We start from the raw sequence: 24,850 nt of genomic DNA, 5'->3' as shown, positions 1-24,850 counted from the left end.
GTAGCTGGTTTTCACTGTCCCTTGGAACTGCATTCGCTGCCACACAGACATTCGCTTTCCCCAAAAGCTTTGCTTGGTAATGGGGCAACACTGTGTATGTGTCTCTCGCAGAGCCCGGCTGCCAAATTCGAAACGTCCAGCGATTGCGCCCACACGAAAGCTGCCAGCACGGAATGCTGTAGCTGGTTTTCACTGTCCCTTGGAACTGCATTCCCTGCCACACAGACATTCGCTTTCCCCAGAAGCTTTGCTTGGTAATGGGGCAACACTGTGTATGTGTCTCTCGCAGAGCCCGGCTGCCAAATTCGAAACGTCCAGCGATTGCGCCCACACGAAAGCTGCCAGCACGGAATGCTGTAGCTGGTTTTCACTGTCCCTTGGAACTGCATTCGCTGCCACACAGACATTCGCTTTCCCCAACAGCTTTGGTTCGTAAAGGGGCAACACTGTGTATGTGTCTCTCGCAGAGCCCGGCTGCCAAATTCGAAACGTCCAGCGATTTCTCCCACACGAAAGCTGCCAGCACGGAATGCTGTAGCTGGTTTTCACTGTCCCTTGGAACTGCATTCGCTGCCACACAGACATTCGCTTTCCCCAAAAGCTTTGCTTGGTAGTGGGGCAACACTGTGTATCTCTCTCTCGCAGAGCCCGGCTGCCAAATTCGAAACGTCCAGCGATTGCGCCCACACGAAAGCTGCCAGCACGGAATGCTGTAGCTGGTTTTCACTGTCCCTTGGAACTGCATTCGCTGCCACACAGACATTCGCTTTCCCCAAAAGCTTTGGTTCATAAAGGGGCAACACTGTGTATGTGTCTCTCGCAGAGCCCGGCTGCCAAATTCGAAACGTCCAGCGATTGCGCCCACACGAAAGCTGCCAGCACGGAATGCTGTAGCTGGTTTTCACTGTCCCTTGGAACTGCATTCGCTGCCACACAGACATGCGCTTTCCCCAGAAGCTTTGCTTGGTAATGGGGCAACACTGTGTATCTCTCTCTCGCAGAGCCCGGCTGCCAAATTCGAAACGTCCAGCGATTGCGCCCACACGAAAGCTGCCAGCACGGAATGCTGTAGCTGGTTTTCACTGTCCCTTGGAACTGCATTCGCTGCCACACAGACATTCGCTTTCCCCAAAAGCTTTGCTTGGTAGTGATGCAACACTGTGTATCTCTCTCTCGCAGAGCCCGGCTGCCAAATTCGAAACGTCCAGCGATTGCGCCCACACGAAAGCTGCCAGCACGGAATGCTGTAGCTGGTTTTCACTGTCCCTTGGAACTGCATTCCCTGCCACACAGACATTCGCTTTCCCCAAAAGCTTTGCTTGGTAATGGGGCAACACTGTGTATGTGTCTCTCGCAGAGCCCGGCTAACAAATTCGAAACGTCCAGCGATTTCGCCCACACGAAAGCTGCCAGCACGGAATGCTGTAGCTGGTTTTCACTGTCCCTTGGAACTGCATTCGCTGCCGCACAGACATTCGCTTTCCCCAGAAGCTTTGCTTGGTAATGGGGCAACACCGTGTATCTCTCTCTCGCAGAGCCCGGCTGCCAAATTCGAAACGTCCAGCGATTGCGCCCACAAGAAAGCTGCCAGCACGGAATGCTGTAGCTGGTTTTCACTGTCCCTTGGAACTGCATTCGCTGCCACACAGACATTCGCTTTCCCCAAAAGCTTAGGTTCGTAATGGGGCAACAGTGTGTATGTGTCTCTCGCAGAGCCCGGCTAACAAATTCGAAACGTCCAGCGATTGCGCCCACACGAAAGCTGCCAGCACGGAATGCTGTAGCTGGTTTTCACTGTCCCTTGGAACTGCATTCGCTGCCACACAGACATTCGCTTTCCCCAAAAGCTTTGCTTGGTAATGGGGCAACACTGTGTATGTGTCTCTCGCAGAGCCCGGCTGCCAAATTCGAAACGTCCAGCGATTGCGCCCACACGAAAGCTGCCAGCACGGAATGCTGTAGCTGGTTTTCACTGTCCCTTGGAACTGCATTCGCTGCCACACAGACATTCGCTTTCCCCAAAAGCTTTGCTTGGTAGTGGGGCAACACTGTGTATCTCTCTCTCGCAGAGCCCGGCTGCCAAATTCGAAACGTCCAGCGATTGCGCCCACACGAAAGCTGCCAGCACGGAATGCTGTAGCTGGTTTTCACTGTCCCTTGGAACTGCATTCGCTGCCACACAGACATTCGCTTTCCCCAAAAGCTTTGCTTGGTAAAGGGGCAACACTGTGTATGTGTCTCTCGCAGAGCCCGGCTAACAAATTCGAAACGTCCAGCGATTGCGCCCACACGAAAGCTGCCAGCACGGAATGCTGTAGCTGGTTTTCACTGTCCCTTGGAACTGCATTCGCTGCCACACAGACATTCGCTTTCCCCAAAAGCTTTGCTTGGTAGTGGGGCAACACTGTGTATCTCTCTCTCGCAGAGCCCGGCTGCCAAATTCGAAACGTCCAGCGATTTCGCCCACACGAAAGCTGCCAGCACGGAATGCTGTAGCTGGTTTTCACTGTCCCTTGGAACTGCATTCGCTGCCACACAGACATTCGCTTTCCCCAAAAGCTTTGCTTGGTAAAGGGGCAACACTGTGTATGTGTCTCTCGCAGAGCCCGGCTAACAAATTCGAAACGTCCAGCGATTGCGCCCACACGAAAGCTGCCAGCACGGAATGCTGTAGCTGGTTTTCACTGTCCCTTGGAACTGCATTCCCTGCCACACAGACATTCGCTTTCCCCAGAAGCTTTGCTTGGTAATGGGGCAACACTGTGTATGTGTCTCTCGCAGAGCCCGGCTGCCAAATTCGAAACGTCCAGCGATTTCTCCCACACGAAAGCTGCCAGCACGGAATGCTGTAGCTGGTTTTCACTGTCCCTTGGAACTGCATTCGCTGCCACACAGACATTCGCTTTCCCCAAAAGCTTTGGTTCGTAAAGGGGCAACACTGCGTATGTGTCTCTCGCAGAGCCCGGCTGCCAAATTCGAAACGTCCAGCGATTGCGCCCACACGAAAGCTGCCAGCACGGAATGCTGTAGCTGGTTTTCACTGTCCCTTGGAACTGCATTCGCTGCCACACAGACATTCGCTTTCCCCAAAAGCTTTGGTTCGTAAAGGGGCAACACTGTGTATGTGTCTCTCGCAGAGCCCGGCTGCCAAATTCGAAACGTCCAGCGATTTCGCCCACACGAAAGCTGCCAGCACGGAATGCTGTAGCTGGTTTTCACTGTCCCTTGGAACTGCATTCCCTGCCACACAGACATTCGCTTTCCCCAAAAGCTTTGCTTGGTAATGGGGCAACACTGTGTATGTGTCTCTCGCAGAGCCCGGCTGCCAAATTCGAAACGTCCAGCGATTTCGCCCACACGAAAGCTGCCAGCACGGAATGCTGTAGCTGGTTTTCACTGTCCCTTGGAACTGCATTCGCTGCCGCACAGACATTCGCTTTCCCCAGAAGCTTTGCTTGGTAATGGGGCAACACCGTGTATCTCTCTCTCGCAGAGCCCGGCTGCCAAATTCGAAACGTCCAGCGATTGCGCCCACAAGAAAGCTGCCAGCACGGAATGCTGTAGCTGGTTTTCACTGTCCCTTGGAACTGCATTCGCTGCCACACAGACATTCGCTTTCCCCAAAAGCTTAGGTTCGTAAAGGGGCAACACTGTGTATGTGTCTCTCGCAGAGCCCGGCTGCCAAATTCGAAACGTCCAGCGATTGCGCCCACACGAAAGCTGCCAGCACGGAATGCTGTAGCTGGTTTTCACTGTCCCTTGGAACTGCATTCGCTGCCACACAGACATTCGCTTTCCCCAAAAGCTTTGCTTGGTAAAGGGGCAACACTGTGTATGTGTCTCTCGCAGAGCCCGGCTAACAAATTCGAAACGTCCAGCGATTGCGCCCACACGAAAGCTGCCAGCACGGAATGCTGTAGCTGGTTTTCACTGTCCCTTGGAACTGCATTCGCTGCCACACAGACATTCGCTTTCCCCAAAAGCTTTGCTTGGTAATGGGGCAACACTGTGTATGTGTCTCTCGCAGAGCCCGGCTGCCAAATTCGAAACGTCCAGCGATTGCGCCCACACGAAAGCTGCCAGCACGGAATGCTGTAGCTGGTTTTCACTGTCCCTTGGAACTGCATTCGCTGCCACACAGACATTCGCTTTCCCCAAAAGCTTTGCTTGGTAGTGGGGCAACACTGTGTATCTCTCTCTCGCAGAGCCCGGCTGCCAAATTCGAAACGTCCAGCGATTGCGCCCACACAAAAGCTGCCAGCACGGAATGCTGTAGCTGGTTTTCACTGTCCCTTGGAACTGCATTCGCTGCCACACAGACATTCGCTTTCCCCAAAAGCTTTGCTTGGTAAAGGGGCAACACTGTGTATGTGTCTCTCGCAGAGCCCGGCTAACAAATTCGAAACGTCCAGCGATTGCGCCCACACGAAAGCTGCCAGCACGGAATGCTGTAGCTGGTTTTCACTGTCCCTTGGAACTGCATTCGCTGCCACACAGACATTCGCTTTCCCCAAAAGCTTTGGTTCGTAAAGGGGCAACACTGTGTATGTGTCTCTCGCAGAGCCCGGCTGCCAAATTCGAAACGTCCAGCGATTGCGCCCACACGAAAGCTGCCAGCACGGAATGCTGTAGCTGGTTTTCACTGTCCCTTGGAACTGCATTCCCTGCCACACAGACATTCGCTTTCCCCAGAAGCTTTGCTTGGTAATGGGGCAACACTGTGTATGTGTCTCTCGCAGAGCCCGGCTGCCAAATTCGAAACGTCCAGCGATTTCTCCCACACGAAAGCTGCCAGCACGGAATGCTGTAGCTGGTTTTCACTGTCCCTTGGAACTGCATTCGCTGCCACACAGACATTCGCTTTCCCCAAAAGCTTTGCTTGGTAGTGGGGCAACACTGTGTATCTCTCTCTCGCAGAGCCCGGCTGCCAAATTCGAAACGTCCAGCGATTGCGCCCACACGAAAGCTGCCAGCACGGAATGCTGTAGCTGGTTTTCACTGTCCCTTGGAACTGCATTCGCTGCCACACAGACATTCGCTTTCCCCAAAAGCTTTGCTTGGTAAAGGGGCAACACTGTGTATGTGTCTCTCGCAGAGCCCGGCTAACAAATTCGAAACGTCCAGCGATTGCGCCCACACGAAAGCTGCCAGCACGGAATGCTGTAGCTGGTTTTCACTGTCCCTTGGAACTGCATTCGCTGCCACACAGACATTCGCTTTCCCCAAAAGCTTTGCTTGGTAATGGGGCAACACTGTGTATGTGTCTCTCGCAGAGCCCGGCTGCCAAATTCGAAACGTCCAGCGATTGCGCCCACACGAAAGCTGCCAGCACGGAATGCTGTAGCTGGTTTTCACTGTCCCTTGGAACTGCATTCGCTGCCACACAGACATTCGCTTTCCCCAAAAGCTTTGCTTGGTAGTGGGGCAACACTGTGTATCTCTCTCTCGCAGAGCCCGGCTGCCAAATTCGAAACGTCCAGCGATTGCGCCCACACAAAAGCTGCCAGCACGGAATGCTGTAGCTGGTTTTCACTGTCCCTTGGAACTGCATTCGCTGCCACACAGACATTCGCTTTCCCCAAAAGCTTTGCTTGGTAGTGGGGCAACACTGTGTATGTGTCTCTCGCAGAGCCCGGCTAACAAATTCGAAACGTCCAGCGATTGCGCCCACACGAAAGCTGCCAGCACGGAATGCTGTAGCTGGTTTTCACTGTCCCTTGGAACTGCATTCGCTGCCACACAGACATTCGCTTTCCCCAAAAGCTTTGGTTCGTAAAGGGGCAACACTGTGTATGTGTCTCTCGCAGAGCCCGGCTGCCAAATTCGAAACGTCCAGCGATTGCGCCCACACGAAAGCTGCCAGCACGGAATGCTGTAGCTGGTTTTCACTGTCCCTTGGAACTGCATTCCCTGCCACACAGACATTCGCTTTCCCCAGAAGCTTTGCTTGGTAATGGGGCAACACTGTGTATGTGTCTCTCGCAGAGCCCGGCTGCCAAATTCGAAACGTCCAGCGATTTCTCCCACACGAAAGCTGCCAGCACGGAATGCTGTAGCTGGTTTTCACTGTCCCTTGGAACTGCATTCGCTGCCACACAGACATTCGCTTTCCCCAAAAGCTTTGGTTCGTAAAGGGGCAACGCTGTGTATGTGTCTCTCGCAGAGCCCGGCTGCCAAATTGGAAACGTCCAGCGATTGCGCCCACACGAAAGCTGCCAGCACGGAATGCTGTAGCTGGTTTTCACTGTCCCTTGGAACTGCATTCGCTGCCACACAGACATTCGCTTTCCCCAAAAGCTTAGGTTCGTAAAGGGGCAACACTGTGTATGTGTCTCTCGCAGAGCCCGGCTGCCAAATTCGAAACGTCCAGCGATTTCTCCCACACGAAAGCTGCCAGCACGGAATGCTGTAGCTGGTTTTCACTGTCCCTTGGAACTGCATTCGCTGCCACACAGACATTCGCTTTCCCCAAAAGCTTTGCTTGGTAGTGGGGCAACACTGTGTATCTCTCTCTCGCAGAGCCCGGCTGCCAAATTCGAAACGTCCAGCGATTGCGCCCACACGAAAGCTGCCAGCACGGAATGCTGTAGCTGGTTTTCACTGTCCCTTGGAACTGCATTCGCTGCCACAAAGACATTCGCTTTCCCCAAAAGCTTTGGTTCGTAAAGGGGCAACACTGTGTATGTGTCTCTCGCAGAGCCCGGCTGCCAAATTCGAAACGTCCAGCGATTTCTCCCACACGAAAGCTGCCAGCACGGAATGCTGTAGCTGGTTTTCACTGTCCCTTGGAACTGCATTCGCTGCCACACAGACATGCGCTTTCCCCAGAAGCTTTGCTTGGTAATGGGGCAACACTGTGTATCTCTCTCTCGCAGAGCCCGGCTGCCAAATTCGAAACGTCCAGCGATTGCGCCCTCAAGAAAGCTGCCAGCACGGAATGCTGTAGCTGGTTTTCACTGTCCCTTGGAACTGCATTCGCTGCCACACAGACATTCGCTTTCCCCAAAAGCTTTGCTTGGTAGTGGGGCAACACTGTGTATGTGTCTCTCGCAGAGCCCGGCTGCCAAATTCGAAACGTCCAGCGATTTCGCCCACACGAAAGCTGCCAGCACGGAATGCTGTAGCTGGTTTTCACTGTCCCTTGGAACTGCATTCCCTGCCACACAGACATTCGCTTTCCCCAGAAGCTTTGCTTGGTAATGGGGCAACACTGTGTATGTGTCTCTCGCAGAGCCCGGCTGCCAAATTCGAAACGTCCAGCGATTTCTCCCACACGAAAGCTGCCAGCACGGAATGCTGTAGCTGGTTTTCACTGTCCCTTGGAACTGCATTCGCTGCCACACAGACATTCGCTTTCCCCAAAAGCTTTGCTTGGTAGTGGGGCAACACTGTGTATCTCTCTCTCGCAGAGCCCGGCTGCCAAATTCGAAACGTCCAGCGATTGCGCCCACACGAAAGCTGCCAGCACGGAATGCTGTAGCTGGTTTTCACTGTCCCTTGGAACTGCATTCGCTGCCACACAGACATTCGCTTTCCCCAAAAGCTTTGCTTGGTAAAGGGGCAACACTGTGTATGTGTCTCTCGCAGAGCCCGGCTAACAAATTCGAAACGTCCAGCGATTGCGCCCACACGAAAGCTGCCAGCACGGAATGCTGTAGCTGGTTTTCACTGTCCCTTGGAACTGCATTCGCTGCCACACAGACATTCGCTTTCCCCAAAAGCTTTGCTTGGTAATGGGGCAACACTGTGTATGTGTCTCTCGCAGAGCCCGGCTGCCAAATTCGAAACGTCCAGCGATTGCGCCCACACGAAAGCTGCCAGCACGGAATGCTGTAGCTGGTTTTCACTGTCCCTTGGAACTGCATTCGCTGCCACACAGACATTCGCTTTCCCCAAAAGCTTAGGTTCGTAAAGGGGCAACACTGTGTATGTGTCTCTCGCAGAGCCCGGCTGCCAAATTCGAAACGTCCAGCGATTTCTCCCACACGAAAGCTGCCAGCACGGAATGCTGTAGCTGGTTTTCACTGTCCCTTGGAACTGCATTCGCTGCCACACAGACATTCGCTTTCCCCAAAAGCTTTGCTTGGTAGTGGGGCAACACTGTGTATCTCTCTCTCGCAGAGCCCGGCTGCCAAATTCGAAACGTCCAGCGATTGCGCCCACACGAAAGCTGCCAGCACGGAATGCTGTAGCTGGTTTTCACTGTCCCTTGGAACTGCATTCGCTGCCACACAGACATTCGCTTTCCCCAAAAGCTTTGGTTCGTAAAGGGGCAACACTGTGTATGTGTCTCTCGCAGAGCCCGGCTGCCAAATTCGAAACGTCCAGCGATTTCTCCCACACGAAAGCTGCCAGCACGGAATGCTGTAGCTGGTTTTCACTGTCCCTTGGAACTGCATTCGCTGCCACACAGACATGCGCTTTCCCCAGAAGCTTTGCTTGGTAATGGGGCAACACTGTGTATCTCTCTCTCGCAGAGCCCGGCTGCCAAATTCGAAACGTCCAGCGATTGCACCCTCAAGAAAGCTGCCAGCACGGAATGCTGTAGCTGGTTTTCACTGTCCCTTGGAACTGCATTCGCTGCCACACAGACATTCGCTTTCCCCAAAAGCTTTGCTTGGTAGTGGGGCAACACTGTGTATGTGTCTCTCGCAGAGCCCGGCTGCCAAATTCGAAACGTCCAGCGATTTCGCCCACACGAAAGCTGCCAGCACGGAATGCTGTAGCTGGTTTTCACTGTCCCTTGGAACTGCATTCCCTGCCACACAGACATTCGCTTTCCCCAGAAGCTTTGCTTGGTAATGGGGCAACACTGTGTATGTGTCTCTCGCAGAGCCCGGCTGCCAAATTCGAAACGTCCAGCGATTTCTCCCACACGAAAGCTGCCAGCACGGAATGCTGTAGCTGGTTTTCACTGTCCCTTGGAACTGCATTCGCTGCCACACAGACATTCGCTTTCCCCAAAAGCTTTGCTTGGTAGTGGGGCAACACTGTGTATCTCTCTCTCGCAGAGCCCGGCTGCCAAATTCGAAACGTCCAGCGATTGCGCCCACACGAAAGCTGCCAGCACGGAATGCTGTAGCTGGTTTTCACTGTCCCTTGGAACTGCATTCGCTGCCACACAGACATTCGCTTTCCCCAAAAGCTTTGCTTGGTAAAGGGGCAACACTGTGTATGTGTCTCTCGCAGAGCCCGGCTAACAAATTCGAAACGTCCAGCGATTGCGCCCACACGAAAGCTGCCAGCACGGAATGCTGTAGCTGGTTTTCACTGTCCCTTGGAACTGCATTCGCTGCCACACAGACATTCGCTTTCCCCAAAAGCTTTGCTTGGTAATGGGGCAACACTGTGTATGTGTCTCTCGCAGAGCCCGGCTGCCAAATTCGAAACGTCCAGCGATTGCGCCCACACGAAAGCTGCCAGCACGGAATGCTGTAGCTGGTTTTCACTGTCCCTTGGAACTGCATTCGCTGCCACACAGACATTCGCTTTCCCCAAAAGCTTTGCTTGGTAGTGGGGCAACACTGTGTATCTCTCTCTCGCAGAGCCCGGGTGCCAAATTCGAAACGTCCAGCGATTGCGCCCACACAAAAGCTGCCAGCACGGAATGCTGTAGCTGGTTTTCACTGTCCCTTGGAACTGCATTCGCTGCCACACAGACATTCGCTTTCCCCAAAAGCTTTGCTTGGTAAAGGGGCAACACTGTGTATGTGTCTCTCGCAGAGCCCGGCTAACAAATTCGAAACGTCCAGCGATTGCGCCCACACGAAAGCTGCCAGCACGGAATGCTGTAGCTGGTTTTCACTGTCCCTTGGAACTGCATTCGCTGCCACACAGACATTCGCTTTCCCCAAAAGCTTTGGTTCGTAAAGGGGCAACACTGTGTATGTGTCTCTCGCAGAGCCCGGCTGCCAAATTCGAAACGTCCAGCGATTGCGCCCACACGAAAGCTGCCAGCACGGAATGCTGTAGCTGGTTTTCACTGTCCCTTGGAACTGCATTCCCTGCCACACAGACATTCGCTTTCCCCAGAAGCTTTGCTTGGTAATGGGGCAACACTGTGTATGTGTCTCTCGCAGAGCCCGGCTGCCAAATTCGAAACGTCCAGCGATTTCTCCCACACGAAAGCTGCCAGCACGGAATGCTGTAGCTGGTTTTCACTGTCCCTTGGAACTGCATTCGCTGCCACACAGACATTCGCTTTCCCCAAAAGCTTTGGTTCGTAAAGGGGCAACACTGCGTATGTGTCTCTCGCAGAGCCCGGCTGCCAAATTCGAAACGTCCAGCGATTGCGCCCACACGAAAGCTGCCAGCACGGAATGCTGTAGCTGGTTTTCACTGTCCCTTGGAACTGCATTCGCTGCCACACAGACATTCGCTTTCCCCAAAAGCTTTGGTTCGTAAAGGGGCAACAGTGTGTATGTGTCTCTCGCAGAGCCCGGCTGCCAAATTCGAAACGTCCAGCGATTTCTCCCACACGAAAGCTGCCAGCACGGAATGCTGTAGCTGGTTTTCACTGTCCCTTGGAACTGCATTCGCTGCCACACAGACATTCGCTTTCCCCAAAAGCTTTGCTTGGTAGTGGGGCAACACTGTGTATCTCTCTCTCGCAGAGCCCGGCTGCCAAATTCGAAACGTCCAGCGATTGCACCCACACGAAAGCTGCCAGCACGGAATGCTGTAGCTGGTTTTCACTGTCCCTTGGAACTGCATTCGCTGCCACACAGACATTCGCTTTCCCCAAAAGCTTTGGTTCGTAAAGGGGCAACACTGTGTATGTGTCTCTCGCAGAGCCCGGCTGCCAAATTCGAAACGTCCAGCGATTTCTCCCACACGAAAGCTGCCAGCACGGAATGCTGTAGCTGGTTTTCACTGTCCCTTGGAACTGCATTCGCTGCCACACAGACATGCGCTTTCCCCAGAAGCTTTGCTTGGTAATGGGGCAACACTGTGTATCTCTCTCTCGCAGAGCCCGGCTGCCAAATTCGAAACGTCCAGCGATTGCGCCCTCAAGAAAGCTGCCAGCACGGAATGCTGTAGCTGGTTTTCACTGTCCCTTGGAACTGCATTCGCTGCCACACAGACATTCGCTTTCCCCAAAAGCTTTGCTTGGTAGTGGGGCAACACTGTGTATGTGTCTCTCGCAGAGCCCGGCTGCCAAATTCGAAACGTCCAGCGATTTCGCCCACACGAAAGCTGCCAGCACGGAATGCTGTAGCTGGTTTTCACTGTCCCTTGGAACTGCATTCCCTGCCACACAGACATTCGCTTTCCCCAAAAGCTTTGCTTGGTAAAGGGGCAACACTGTGTATGTGTCTCTCGCAGAGCCCGGCTGCCAAATTCGAAACGTCCAGCGATTTCGCCCACACGAAAGCTGCCAGCACGGAATGCTGTAGCTGGTTTTCACTGTCCCTTGGAACTGCATTCGCTGCCACACAGACATTCGCTTTCCCCAGAAGCTTTGCTTGGTAATGGGGCAACACCGTGTATCTCTCTCTCGCACAGCCCGGCTGCCAAATTCGAAACGTCCAGCGATTGCGCCCACAAGAAAGCTGCCAGCACGGAATGCTGTAGCTGGTTTTCACTGTCCCTTGGAACTGCATTCGCTGCCACACAGACATTCGCTTTCCCCAAAAGCTTAGGTACGTAAAGGGGCAACAGTGTGTATGTGTCTCTCGCAGAGCCCGGCTGCCAAATTCGAAACGTCCAGCGATTTCTCCCACACGAAATCTGCCAGCACGGAATGCTGTAGCTGGTTTTCACTGTCCCTTGGAACTGCATTCGCTGCCACACAGACATTCGCTTTCCCCAAAAGCTTTGCTTGGTAATGGGGCAACACTGTGTATGTGTCTCTCGCAGAGCCCGGCTGCCAAATTCGAAACGTCCAGCGATTGCGCCCACACGAAAGCTGCCAGCACGGAATGCTGTAGCTGGTTTTCACTGTCCCTTGGAACTGCATTCGCTGCCACACAGACATTCGCTTTCCCCAAAAGCTTTGCTTGGTAGTGGGGCAACACTGTGTATCTCTCTCTCGCAGAGCCCGGCTGCCAAATTCGAAACGTCCAGCGATTGCGCCCACACGAAAGCTGCCAGCACGGAATGCTGTAGCTGGTTTTCACTGTCCCTTGGAACTGCATTCGCTGCCACACAGACATTCGCTTTCCCCAAAAGCTTTGCTTGGTAATGGGGCAACACTGTGTATGTGTCTCTCGCAGAGCCCGGCTGCCAAATTCGAAACGTCCAGCGATTTCGCCCACACGAAAGCTGCCAGCACGTAATGCTGTAGCTGGTTTTCACTGTCCCTTGGAACTGCATTCGCTGCCACACAGACATTCGCTTTCCCCAAAAGCTTTGGTTCGTAAAGGGGCAACACTGTGTATGTGTCTCTCGCAGAGCCCGGCTGCCAAATTCGAAACGTCCAGCGATTTCTCCCACACGAAATCTGCCAGCACGGAATGCTGTAGCTGGTTTTCACTGTCCCTTGGAACTGCATTCGCTGCCACACAGACATTCGCTTTCCCCAAAAGCTTTGCTTGGTAATGGGGCAACACTGTGTATGTGTCTCTCGCAGAGCCCGGCTGCCAAATTCGAAACGTCCAGCGATTTCTCCCACACGAAATCTGCCAGCACGGAATGCTGTAGCTGGTTTTCACTGTCCCTTGGAACTGCATTCGCTGCCACACAGACATTCGCTTTCCCCAAAAGCTTTGCTTGGTAATGGGGCAACACTGTGTATGTGTCTCTCGCAGAGCCCGGCTGCCAAATTCGAAACGTCCAGCGATTGCGCCCACACGAAAGCTGCCAGCACGGAATGCTGTAGCTGGTTTTCACTGTCCCTTGGAACTGCATTCGCTGCCACACAGACATTCGCTTTCCCCAAAAGCTTTGCTTGGTAGTGGGGCAACACTGTGTATCTCTCTCTCGCAGAGCCCGGGTGCCAAATTCGAAACGTCCAGCGATTGCGCCCACACGAAAGCTGCCAGCACGGAATGCTGTAGCTGGTTTTCACTGTCCCTTGGAACTGCATTCGCTGCCACACAGACATTCGCTTTCCCCAAAAGCTTTGCTTGGTAGTGGGGCAACACTGTGTATGTGTCTCTCGCAGAGCCCGGCTGCCAAATTCGAAACGTCCAGCGATTTCGCCCACACGAAAGCTGCCAGCACGGAATGCTGTAGCTGGTTTTCACTGTCCCTTGGAACTGCATTCCCTGCCACACAGACATTCGCTTTCCCCAAAAGCTTTGCTTGGTAAAGGGGCAACACTGTGTATGTGTCTCTCGCAGAGCCCGGCTGCCAAATTCGAAACGTCCAGCGATTTCGCCCACACGAAAGCTGCCAGCACGGAATGCTGTAGCTGGTTTTCACTGTCCCTTGGAACTGCATTCGCTGCCACACAGACATTCGCTTTCCCCAGAAGCTTTGCTTGGTAATGGGGCAACACCGTGTATCTCTCTCTCGCACAGCCCGGCTGCCAAATTCGAAACGTCCAGCGATTGCGCCCACAAGAAAGCTGCCAGCACGGAATGCTGTAGCTGGTTTTCACTGTCCCTTGGAACTGCATTCGCTGCCACACAGACATTCGCTTTCCCCAAAAGCTTAGGTTCGTAAAGGGGCAACAGTGTGTATGTGTCTCTCGCAGAGCCCGGCTGCCAAATTCGAAACGTCCAGCGATTTCTCCCACACGAAATCTGCCAGCACGGAATGCTGTAGCTGGTTTTCACTGTCCCTTGGAACTGCATTCGCTGCCACACAGACATTCGCTTTCCCCAAAAGCTTTGCTTGGTAATGGGGCAACACTGTGTATGTGTCTCTCGCAGAGCCCGGCTGCCAAATTCGAAACGTCCAGCGATTGCGCCCACACGAAAGCTGCCAGCACGGAATGCTGTAGCTGGTTTTCACTGTCCCTTGGAACTGCATTCGCTGCCACACAGACATTCGCTTTCCCCAAAAGCTTTGCTTGGTAGTGGGGCAACACTGTGTATCTCTCTCTCGCAGAGCCCGGCTGCCAAATTCGAAACGTCCAGCGATTGCGCCCACACGAAAGCTGCCAGCACGGAATGCTGTAGCTGGTTTTCACTGTCCCTTGGAACTGCATTCGCTGCCACACAGACATTCGCTTTCCCCAAAAGCTTTGCTTGGTAATGGGGCAACACTGTGTATGTGTCTCTCGCAGAGCCCGGCTGCCAAATTCGAAACGTCCAGCGATTTCGCCCACACGAAAGCTGCCAGCACGTAATGCTGTAGCTGGTTTTCACTGTCCCTTGGAACTGCATTCGCTGCCACACAGACATTCGCTTTCCCCAAAAGCTTTGGTTCGTAAAGGGGCAACACTGTGTATGTGTCTCTCGCAGAGCCCGGCTGCCAAATTCGAAACGTCCAGCGATTTCTCCCACACGAAATCTGCCAGCACGGAATGCTGTAGCTGGTTTTCACTGTCCCTTGGAACTGCATTCGCTGCCACACAGACATTCGCTTTCCCCAAAAGCTTTGCTTGGTAATGGGGCAACACTGTGTATGTGTCTCTCGCAGAGCCCGGCTGCCAAATTCGAAACGTCCAGCGATTTCTCCCACACGAAATCTGCCAGCACGGAATGCTGTAGCTGGTTTTCACTGTCCCTTGGAACTGCATTCGCTGCCACACAGACATTCGCTTTCCCCAAAAGCTTTGCTTGGTAATGGGGCAACACTGTGTATGTGTCTCTCGCAGAGCCCGGCTGCCAAATTCGAAACGTCCAGCGATTGCGCCCACACGAAAGCTGCCAGCACGGAATGCTGTAGCTGGTTTTCACTGTCCCTTGGAACTGCATTCGCTGCCACACAGACATTCGCTTTCCCCAAAAGCTTTGCTTGGTAGTGGGGCAACACTGTGTATCTCTCTCTCGCAGAGCCCGGGTGCCAAATTCGAAACGTCCAGCGATTGCGCCCACACGAAAGCTGCCAGCACGGAATGCTGTAGCTGGTTTTCACTGTCCCTTGGAACTGCATTCGCTGCCACACAGACATTCGCTTTCCCCAAAAGCTTTGCTTGGTAGTGGGGCAACACTGTGTATCTCTCTCTCGCAGAGCCCGGCTAACAAATTCGAAACGTCCAGCGATTTCGCCCACACGAAAGCTGCCAGCACGGAATGCTGTAGCTGGTTTTCACTGTCCCTTGGAACTGCATTCGCTGCCGCACAGACATTCGCTTTCCCCAGAAGCTTTGCTTGGTAATGGGGCAACACCGTGTATCTCTCTCTCGCAGAGCCCGGCTGCCAAATTCGAAATGTCCAGCGATTGCGCCCACACGAAAGCTGCCAGCACGGAATGCTGTAGCTGGTTTTCACTGTCCCTTGGAACTGCATTCGCTGCCACACAGACATTCGCTTTCCCCAACAGCTTTGGTTCGTAAAGGGGCAACACTGTGTATGTGTCTCTCGCAGAGCCCGGCTGCCAAATTCGAAACGTCCAGCGATTGCGCCCACACGAAAGCTGCCAGCACGGAATGCTGTAGCTGGTTTTCACTGTCCCTTGGAACTGCATTCGCTGCCACACAGACATTCGCTTTCCCCAAAAGCTTTGCTTGGTAGTGGGGCAACACTGTGTATCTCTCTCTCGCAGAGCCCGGCTGCCAAATTCGAAACGTCCAGCGATTGCGCCCACACGAAAGCTGCCAGCACGGAATGCTGTAGCTGGTTTTCACTGTCCCTTGGAACTGCATTCGCTGCCACACAGACATTCGCTTTCCCCAAAAGCTTTGCTTGGTAAAGGGGCAACACTGTGTATGTGTCTCTCGCAGAGCCCGGCTGCCAAATTCGAAACGTCCAGCGATTGCGCCCACACGAAAGCTGCCAGCACGGAATGCTGTAGCTGGTTTTCACTGTCCCTTGGAACTGCATTCGCTGCCACACAGACATGCGCTTTCCCCAGAAGCTTTGCTTGGTAATGGGGCAACACTGTGTATCTCTCTCTCGCAGAGCCCGGCTGCCAAATTCGAAACGTCCAGCGATTGCGCCCACACGAAAGCTGCCAGCACGGAATGCTGTAGCTGGTTTTCACTGTCCCTTGGAACTGCATTCGCTGCCACACAGACATTCGCTTTCCCCAAAAGCTTTGCTTGGTAGTGATGCAACACTGTGTATCTCTCTCTCGCAGAGCCCGGCTGCCAAATTCGAAACGTCCAGCGATTGCGCCCACACGAAAGCTGCCAGCACGGAATGCTGTAGCTGGTTTTCACTGTCCCTTGGAACTGCATTCCCTGCCACACAGACATTCGCTTTCCCCAAAAGCTTTGCTTGGTAATGGGGCAACACTGTGTATGTGTCTCTCGCAGAGCCCGGCTGCCAAATTCGAAACGTCCAGCGATTTCGCCCACACGAAAGCTGCCAGCACGGAATGCTGTAGCTGGTTTTCACTGTCCCTTGGAACTGCATTCGCTGCCGCACAGACATTCGCTTTCCCCAGAAGCTTTGCTTGGTAATGGGGCAACACCGTGTATCTCTCTCTCGCAGAGCCCGGCTGCCAAATTCGAAACGTCCAGCGATTGCGCCCACAAGAAAGCTGCCAGCACGGAATGCTGTAGCTGGTTTTCACTGTCCCTTGGAACTGCATTCGCTGCCACACAGACATTCGCTTTCCCCAAAAGCTTAGGTTCGTAAAGGGGCAACAGTGTGTATGTGTCTCTCGCAGAGCCCGGCTAACAAATTCGAAACGTCCAGCGATTGCGCCCACACGAAAGCTGCCAGCACGGAATGCTGTAGCTGGTTTTCACTGTCCCTTGGAACTGCATTCGCTGCCACACAGACATTCGCTTTCCCCAAAAGCTTTGCTTGGTAATGGGGCAACACTGTGTATGTGTCTCTCGCAGAGCCCGGCTGCCAAATTCGAAACGTCCAGCGATTGCGCCCACACGAAAGCTGCCAGCACGGAATGCTGTAGCTGGTTTTCACTGTCCCTTGGAACTGCATTCGCTGCCACACAGACATTCGCTTTCCCCAAAAGCTTTGCTTGGTAGTGGGGCAACACTGTGTATCTCTCTCTCGCAGAGCCCGGCTGCCAAATTCGAAACGTCCAGCGATTGCGCCCACACGAAAGCTGCCAGCACGGAATGCTGTAGCTGGTTTTCACTGTCCCTTGGAACTGCATTCGCTGCCACACAGACATTCGCTTTCCCCAAAAGCTTTGCTTGGTAAAGGGGCAACACTGTGTATGTGTCTCTCGCAGAGCCCGGCTAACAAATTCGAAACGTCCAGCGATTGCGCCCACACGAAAGCTGCCAGCACGGAATGCTGTAGCTGGTTTTCACTGTCCCTTGGAACTGCATTCGCTGCCACACAGACATTCGCTTTCCCCAAAAGCTTTGCTTGGTAATGGGGCAACACTGTGTATGTGTCTCTCGCAGAGCCCGGCTGCCAAATTCGAAACGTCCAGCGATTGCGCCCACACGAAAGCTGCCAGCACGGAATGCTGTAGCTGGTTTTCACTGTCCCTTGGAACTGCATTCTCTGCCACACAGACATTCGCTTTCCCCAAAAGCTTTGCTTGGTAAAGGGGCAACACTGTGTATGTGTCTCTCGCAGACCCCGGCTAACAAATTCGAAACGTCCAGCGATTGCGCCCACACGAAAGCTGCCAGCACGGAATGCTGTAGCTGGTTTTCACTGTCCCTTGGAACTGCATTCCCTGCCACACAGACATTCGCTTTCCCCAGAAGCTTTGCTTGGTAATGGGGCAACACTGTGTATGTGTCTCTCGCAGAGCCCGGCTGCCAAATTCGAAACGTCCAGCGATTTCTCCCACACGAAAGCTGCCAGCACGGAATGCTGTAGCTGGTTTTCACTGTCCCTTGGAACTGCATTCGCTGCCACACAGACATTCGCTTTCCCCAAAAGCTTTGGTTCGTAAAGGGGCAACACTGCGTATGTGTCTCTCGCAGAGCCCGGCTAACAAATTCGAAACGTCCAGCGATTGCGCCCACACGAAAGCTGCCAGCACGGAATGCTGTAGCTGGTTTTCACTGTCCCTTGGAACTGCATTCGCTGCCACACAGACATTCGCTTTCCCCAAAAGCTTTGGTTCGTAAAGGGGCAACACTGTGTATGTGTCTCTCGCAGAGCCCGGCTGCCAAATTCGAAACGTCCAGCGATTTCGCCCACACGAAAGCTGCCAGCACGGAATGCTGTAGCTGGTTTTCACTGTCCCTTGGAACTGCATTCCCTGCCACACAGACATTCGCTTTCCCCAAAAGCTTTGCTTGGTAAAGGGGCAACACTGTGTATGTGTCTCTCGCAGAGCCCGGCTGCCAAATTCGAAACGTCCAGCGATTTCGCCCACACGAAAGCTGCCAGCACGGAATGCTGTAGCTGGTTTTCACTGTCCCTTGGAACTGCATTCGCTGCCACACAGACATTCGCTTTCCCCAGAAGCTTTGCTTGGTAATGGGGCAACACCGTGTATCTCTCTCTCGCACAGCCCGGCTGCCAAATTCGAAACGTCCAGCGATTGCGCCCACAAGAAAGCTGCCAGCACGGAATGCTGTAGCTGGTTTTCACTGTCCCTTGGAACTGCATTCGCTGCCACACAGACATTCGCTTTCCCCAAAAGCTTAGGTTCGTAAAGGGGCAACAGTGTGTATGTGTCTCTCGCAGAGCCCGGCTGCCAAATTCGAAACGTCCAGCGATTTCTCCCACACGAAATCTGCCAGCACGGAATGCTGTAGCTGGTTTTCACTGTCCCTTGGAACTGCATTCGCTGCCACACAGACATTCGCTTTCCCCAAAAGCTTTGCTTGGTAATGGGGCAACACTGTGTATGTGTCTCTCGCAGAGCCCGGCTGCCAAATTCGAAACGTCCAGCGATTTCTCCCACACGAAATCTGCCAGCACGGAATGCTGTAGCTGGTTTTCACTGTCCCTTGGAACTGCATTCGCTGCCACACAGACATTCGCTTTCCCCAAAAGCTTTGCTTGGTAATGGGGCAACACTGTGTATGTGTCTCTCGCAGAGCCCGGCTGCCAAATTCGAAACGTCCAGCGATTGCGCCCACACGAAAGCTGCCAGCACGGAATGCTGTAGCTGGTTTTCACTGTCCCTTGGAACTGCATTCGCTGCCACACAGACATTCGCTTTCCCCAAAAGCTTTGCTTGGTAGTGGGGCAACACTGTGTATCTCTCTCTCGCAGAGCCCGGGTGCCAAATTCGAAACGTCCAGCGATTGCGCCCACACGAAAGCTGCCAGCACGGAATGCTGTAGCTGGTTTTCACTGTCCCTTGGAACTGCATTCGCTGCCACACAGACATTCGCTTTCCCCAAAAGCTTTGCTTGGTAGTGGGGCAACACTGTGTATCTCTCTCTCGCAGAGCCCGGCTAACAAATTCGAAACGTCCAGCGATTTCGCCCACACGAAAGCTGCCAGCACGGAATGCTGTAGCTGGTTTTCACTGTCCCTTGGAACTGCATTCGCTGCCGCACAGACATTCGCTTTCCCCAGAAGCTTTGCTTGGTAATGGGGCAACACCGTGTATCTCTCTCTCGCAGAGCCCGGCTGCCAAATTCGAAATGTCCAGCGATTGCGCCCACACGAAAGCTGCCAGCACGGAATGCTGTAGCTGGTTTTCACTGTCCCTTGGAACTGCATTCGCTGCCACACAGACATTCGCTTTCCCCAACAGCTTTGGTTCGTAAAGGGGCAACACTGTGTATGTGTCTCTCGCAGAGCCCGGCTGCCAAATTCGAAACGTCCAGCGATTGCGCCCACACGAAAGCTGCCAGCACGGAATGCTGTAGCTGGTTTTCACTGTCCCTTGGAACTGCATTCGCTGCCACACAGACATTCGCTTTCCCCAAAAGCTTTGCTTGGTAGTGGGGCAACACTGTGTATCTCTCTCTCGCAGAGCCCGGCTGCCAAATTCGAAACGTCCAGCGATTGCGCCCACACGAAAGCTGCCAGCACGGAATGCTGTAGCTGGTTTTCACTGTCCCTTGGAACTGCATTCGCTGCCACACAGACATTCGCTTTCCCCAAAAGCTTTGCTTGGTAAAGGGGCAACACTGTGTATGTGTCTCTCGCAGAGCCCGGCTGCCAAATTCGAAACGTCCAGCGATTGCGCCCACACGAAAGCTGCCAGCACGGAATGCTGTAGCTGGTTTTCACTGTCCCTTGGAACTGCATTCCCTGCCACACAGACATTCGCTTTCCCCAAAAGCTTTGCTTGGTAATGGGGCAACACTGTGTATGTGTCTCTCGCAGAGCCCGGCTGCCAAATTCGAAACGTCCAGCGATTTCGCCCACACGAAAGCTGCCAGCACGGAATGCTGTAGCTGGTTTTCACTGTCCCTTGGAACTGCATTCGCTGCCGCACAGACATTCGCTTTCCCCAGAAGCTTTGCTTGGTAATGGGGCAACACCGTGTATCTCTCTCTCGCAGAGCCCGGCTGCCAAATTCGAAACGTCCAGCGATTGCGCCCACAAGAAAGCTGCCAGCACGGAATGCTGTAGCTGGTTTTCACTGTCCCTTGGAACTGCATTCGCTGCCACACAGACATTCGCTTTCCCCAAAAGCTTAGGTTCGTAAAGGGGCAACAGTGTGTATGTGTCTCTCGCAGAGCCCGGCTAACAAATTCGAAACGTCCAGCGATTGCGCCCACACGAAAGCTGCCAGCACGGAATGCTGTAGCTGGTTTTCACTGTCCCTTGGAACTGCATTCGCTGCCACACAGACATTCGCTTTCCCCAAAAGCTTTGCTTGGTAATGGGGCAACACTGTGTATGTGTCTCTCGCAGAGCCCGGCTGCCAAATTCGAAACGTCCAGCGATTGCGCCCACACGAAAGCTGCCAGCACGGAATGCTGTAGCTGGTTTTCACTGTCCCTTGGAACTGCATTCGCTGCCACACAGACATTCGCTTTCCCCAAAAGCTTTGCTTGGTAGTGGGGCAACACTGTGTATCTCTCTCTCGCAGAGCCCGGCTGCCAAATTCGAAACGTCCAGCGATTGCGCCCACACGAAAGCTGCCAGCACGGAATGCTGTAGCTGGTTTTCACTGTCCCTTGGAACTGCATTCGCTGCCACACAGACATTCGCTTTCCCCAAAAGCTTTGCTTGGTAAAGGGGCAACACTGTGTATGTGTCTCTCGCAGAGCCCGGCTAACAAATTCGAAACGTCCAGCGATTGCGCCCACACGAAAGCTGCCAGCACGGAATGCTGTAGCTGGTTTTCACTGTCCCTTGGAACTGCATTCGCTGCCACACAGACATTCGCTTTCCCCAAAAGCTTTGCTTGGTAATGGGGCAACACTGTGTATGTGTCTCTCGCAGAGCCCGGCTGCCAAATTCGAAACGTCCAGCGATTGCGCCCACACGAAAGCTGCCAGCACGGAATGCTGTAGCTGGTTTTCACTGTCCCTTGGAACTGCATTCTCTGCCACACAGACATTCGCTTTCCCCAAAAGCTTTGCTTGGTAAAGGGGCAACACTGTGTATGTGTCTCTCGCAGACCCCGGCTAACAAATTCGAAACGTCCAGCGATTGCGCCCACACGAAAGCTGCCAGCACGGAATGCTGTAGCTGGTTTTCACTGTCCCTTGGAACTGCATTCCCTGCCACACAGACATTCGCTTTCCCCAGAAGCTTTGCTTGGTAATGGGGCAACACTGTGTATGTGTCTCTCGCAGAGCCCGGCTGCCAAATTCGAAACGTCCAGCGATTTCTCCCACACGAAAGCTGCCAGCACGGAATGCTGTAGCTGGTTTTCACTGTCCCTTGGAACTGCATTCGCTGCCACACAGACATTCGCTTTCCCCAAAAGCTTTGGTTCGTAAAGGGGCAACACTGCGTATGTGTCTCTCGCAGAGCCCGGCTAACAAATTCGAAACGTCCAGCGATTGCGCCCACACGAAAGCTGCCAGCACGGAATGCTGTAGCTGGTTTTCACTGTCCCTTGGAACTGCATTCGCTGCCACACAGACATTCGCTTTCCCCAAAAGCTTTGGTTCGTAAAGGGGCAACACTGTGTATGTGTCTCTCGCAGAGCCCGGCTGCCAAATTCGAAACGTCCAGCGATTTCGCCCACACGAAAGCTGCCAGCACGGAATGCTGTAGCTGGTTTTCACTGTCCCTTGGAACTGCATTCCCTGCCACACAGACATTCGCTTTCCCCAAAAGCTTTGCTTGGTAATGGGGCAACACTGTGTATGTGTCTCTCGCAGAGCCCGGCTGCCAAATTCGAAACGTCCAGCGATTTCGCCCACACGAAAGCTGCCAGCACGGAATGCTGTAGCTGGTTTTCACTGTCCCTTGGAACTGCATTCGCTGCCGCACAGACATTCGCTTTCCCCAGAAGATTTGCTTGGTAATGGGGCAACACCGTGTATCTCTCTCTCCCAGAGCCCGGCTGCCAAATTCGAAACGTCCAGCGATTGCGCCCACAAGAAAGCTGCCAGCACGGAATGCTGTAGCTGGTTTTCACTGTCCCTTGGAACTGCATTCGCTGCCACACAGACATTCGCTTTCCCCAAAAGCTTAGGTTCGTAAAGGGGCAACACTGTGTATGTGTCTCTCGCAGAGCCCGGCTAACAAATTCGAAACGTCCAGCGATTTCTCCCACACGAAATCTGCCAGCACGGAATGCTGTAGCTGGTTTTCACTGTCCCTTGGAACTGCATTCGCTGCCACACAGACATTCGCTTTCCCCAAAAGCTTTGCTTGGTAATGGGGCAACACTGTGTATGTGTCTCTCGCAGAGCCCGGCTGCCAAATTCGAAACGTCCAGCGATTGCGCCCACACGAAAGCTGCCAGCACGGAATGCTGTAGCTGGTTTTCACTGTCCCTTGGAACTGCATTCCCTGCCACACAGACATTCGCTTTCCCCAAAAGCTTTGCTTGGTAGTGGGGCAACACTGTGTATCTCTCTCTCGCAGAGCCCGGCTGCCAAATTCGAAACGTCCAGCGATTGCGCCCACACGAAAGCTGCCAGCACGGAATGCTGTAGCTGGTTTTCACTGTCCCTTGGAACTGCATTCGCTGCCACACAGACATTCGCTTTCCCCAAAAGCTTTGCTTGGTAAAGGGGCAACACTGTGTATGTGTCTCTCGCAGAGCCCGGCTGCCAAATTCGAAACGTCCAGCGATTTCTCCCACACGAAAGCTGCCAGCACGGAATGCTGTAGCTGGTTTTCACTGTCCCTTGGAACTGCATTCGCTGCCACACAGACATTCGCTTTCCCCAAAAGCTTTGCTTGGTAGTGGGGCAACACTGTGTATCTCTCTCTCGCAGAGCCCGGCTGCCAAATTCAAAACGTCCAGCGATTGCGCCCACACGAAAGCTGCCAGCACGGAATGCTGTAGCTGGTTTTCACTGTCCCTTGGAACTGCATTCGCTGCCACACAGACATTCGCTTTCCCCAAAAGCTTTGCTTGGTAAAGGGGCAACACTGTGTATGTGTCTCTCGCAGAGCCCGGCTGCCAAATTCGAAACGTCCAGCGATTTCTCCCACACGAAATCTGCCAGCACGGAATGCTGTAGCTGGTTTTCACTGTCCCTTGGAACTGCATTCGCTGCCACACAGACATTCGCTTTCCCCAAAAGCTTTGCTTGGTAATGGGGCAACACTGTGTATGTGTCTCTCGCAGAGCCCGGCTGCCAAATTCGAAACGTCCAGCGATTTCTCCCACACGAAAGCTGCCAGCACGGAATGCTGTAGCTGGTTTTCACTGTCCCTTGGAACTGCATTCGCTGCCACACAGACATTCGCTTTCCCCAAAAGCTTTGCTTGGTAGTGGGGCAACACTGTGTATCTCTCTCTCGCAGAGCCCGGCTGCCAAATTCGAAACGTCCAGCGATTGCGCCCACACGAAAGCTGCCAGCACGGAATGCTGTAGCTGGTTTTCACTGTCCCTTGGAACTGCATTCGCTGCCACACAGACATTCGCTTTCCCCAAAAGCTTTGCTTGGTAAAGGGGCAACACTGTGTATGTGTCTCTCGCAGAGCCCGGCTGCCAAATTCGAAACGTCCAGCGATTGCGCCCACACGAAAGCTGCCAGCACGGAATGCTGTAGCTGGTTTTCACTGTCCCTTGGAACTGCATTCCCTGCCACACAGACATTCGCTTTCCCCAGAAGCTTTGCTTGGTAATGGGGCAACACTGTGTATGTGTCTCTCGCAGAGCCCGGCTGCCAAATTCGAAACGTCCAGCGATTTCTCCCACACGAAAGCTGCCAGCACGGAATGCTGTAGCTGGTTTTCACTGTCCCTTGGAACTGCATTCGCTGCCACACAGACATTCGCTTTCCCCAAAAGCTTTGGTTCGTAAAGGGGCAACACTGTGTATGTGTCTCTCGCAGAGCCCGGCTGCCAAATTCGAAACGTCCAGCGATTTCTCCCACACGAAATCTGCCAGCACGGAATGCTGTAGCTGGTTTTCACTGTCCCTTGGAACTGCATTCGCTGCCACACAGACATTCGCTTTCCCCAAAAGCTTTGCTTGGTAAAGGGGCAACACTGTGTATGTGTCTCTCGCAGAGCCCGGCTGCCAAATTCGAAACGTCCAGCGATTTCTCCCACACGAAAGCTGCCAGCACGGAATGCTGTAGCTGGTTTTCACTGTCCCTTGGAACTGCATTCGCTGCCACACAGACATTCGCTTTCCCCAAAAGCTTTGGTTCGTAAAGGGGCAACACTGTGTATCTCTCTCTCGCAGAGCCCGGCTGCCAAATTCGAAACGTCCAGCGATTGCGCCCACACGAAAGCTGCCAGCACGGAATGCTGTAGCTGGTTTTCACTGTCCCTTGGAACTGCATTCGCTGCCACACAGACATTCGCTTTCCCCAAAAGCTTTGGTTCGTAAAGGGGCAACACTGTGTATGTGTCTCTCG

The sequence above is a fragment of the Mycteria americana genome, chromosome 13 (assembly GCF_035582795.1).
Source record: "Mycteria americana isolate JAX WOST 10 ecotype Jacksonville Zoo and Gardens chromosome 13, USCA_MyAme_1.0, whole genome shotgun sequence".
NCBI classification, from domain to species: Eukaryota; Metazoa; Chordata; class Aves; order Ciconiiformes; family Ciconiidae; genus Mycteria; species Mycteria americana.
Note: the sequence above shows the minus strand (reverse complement) of the source record.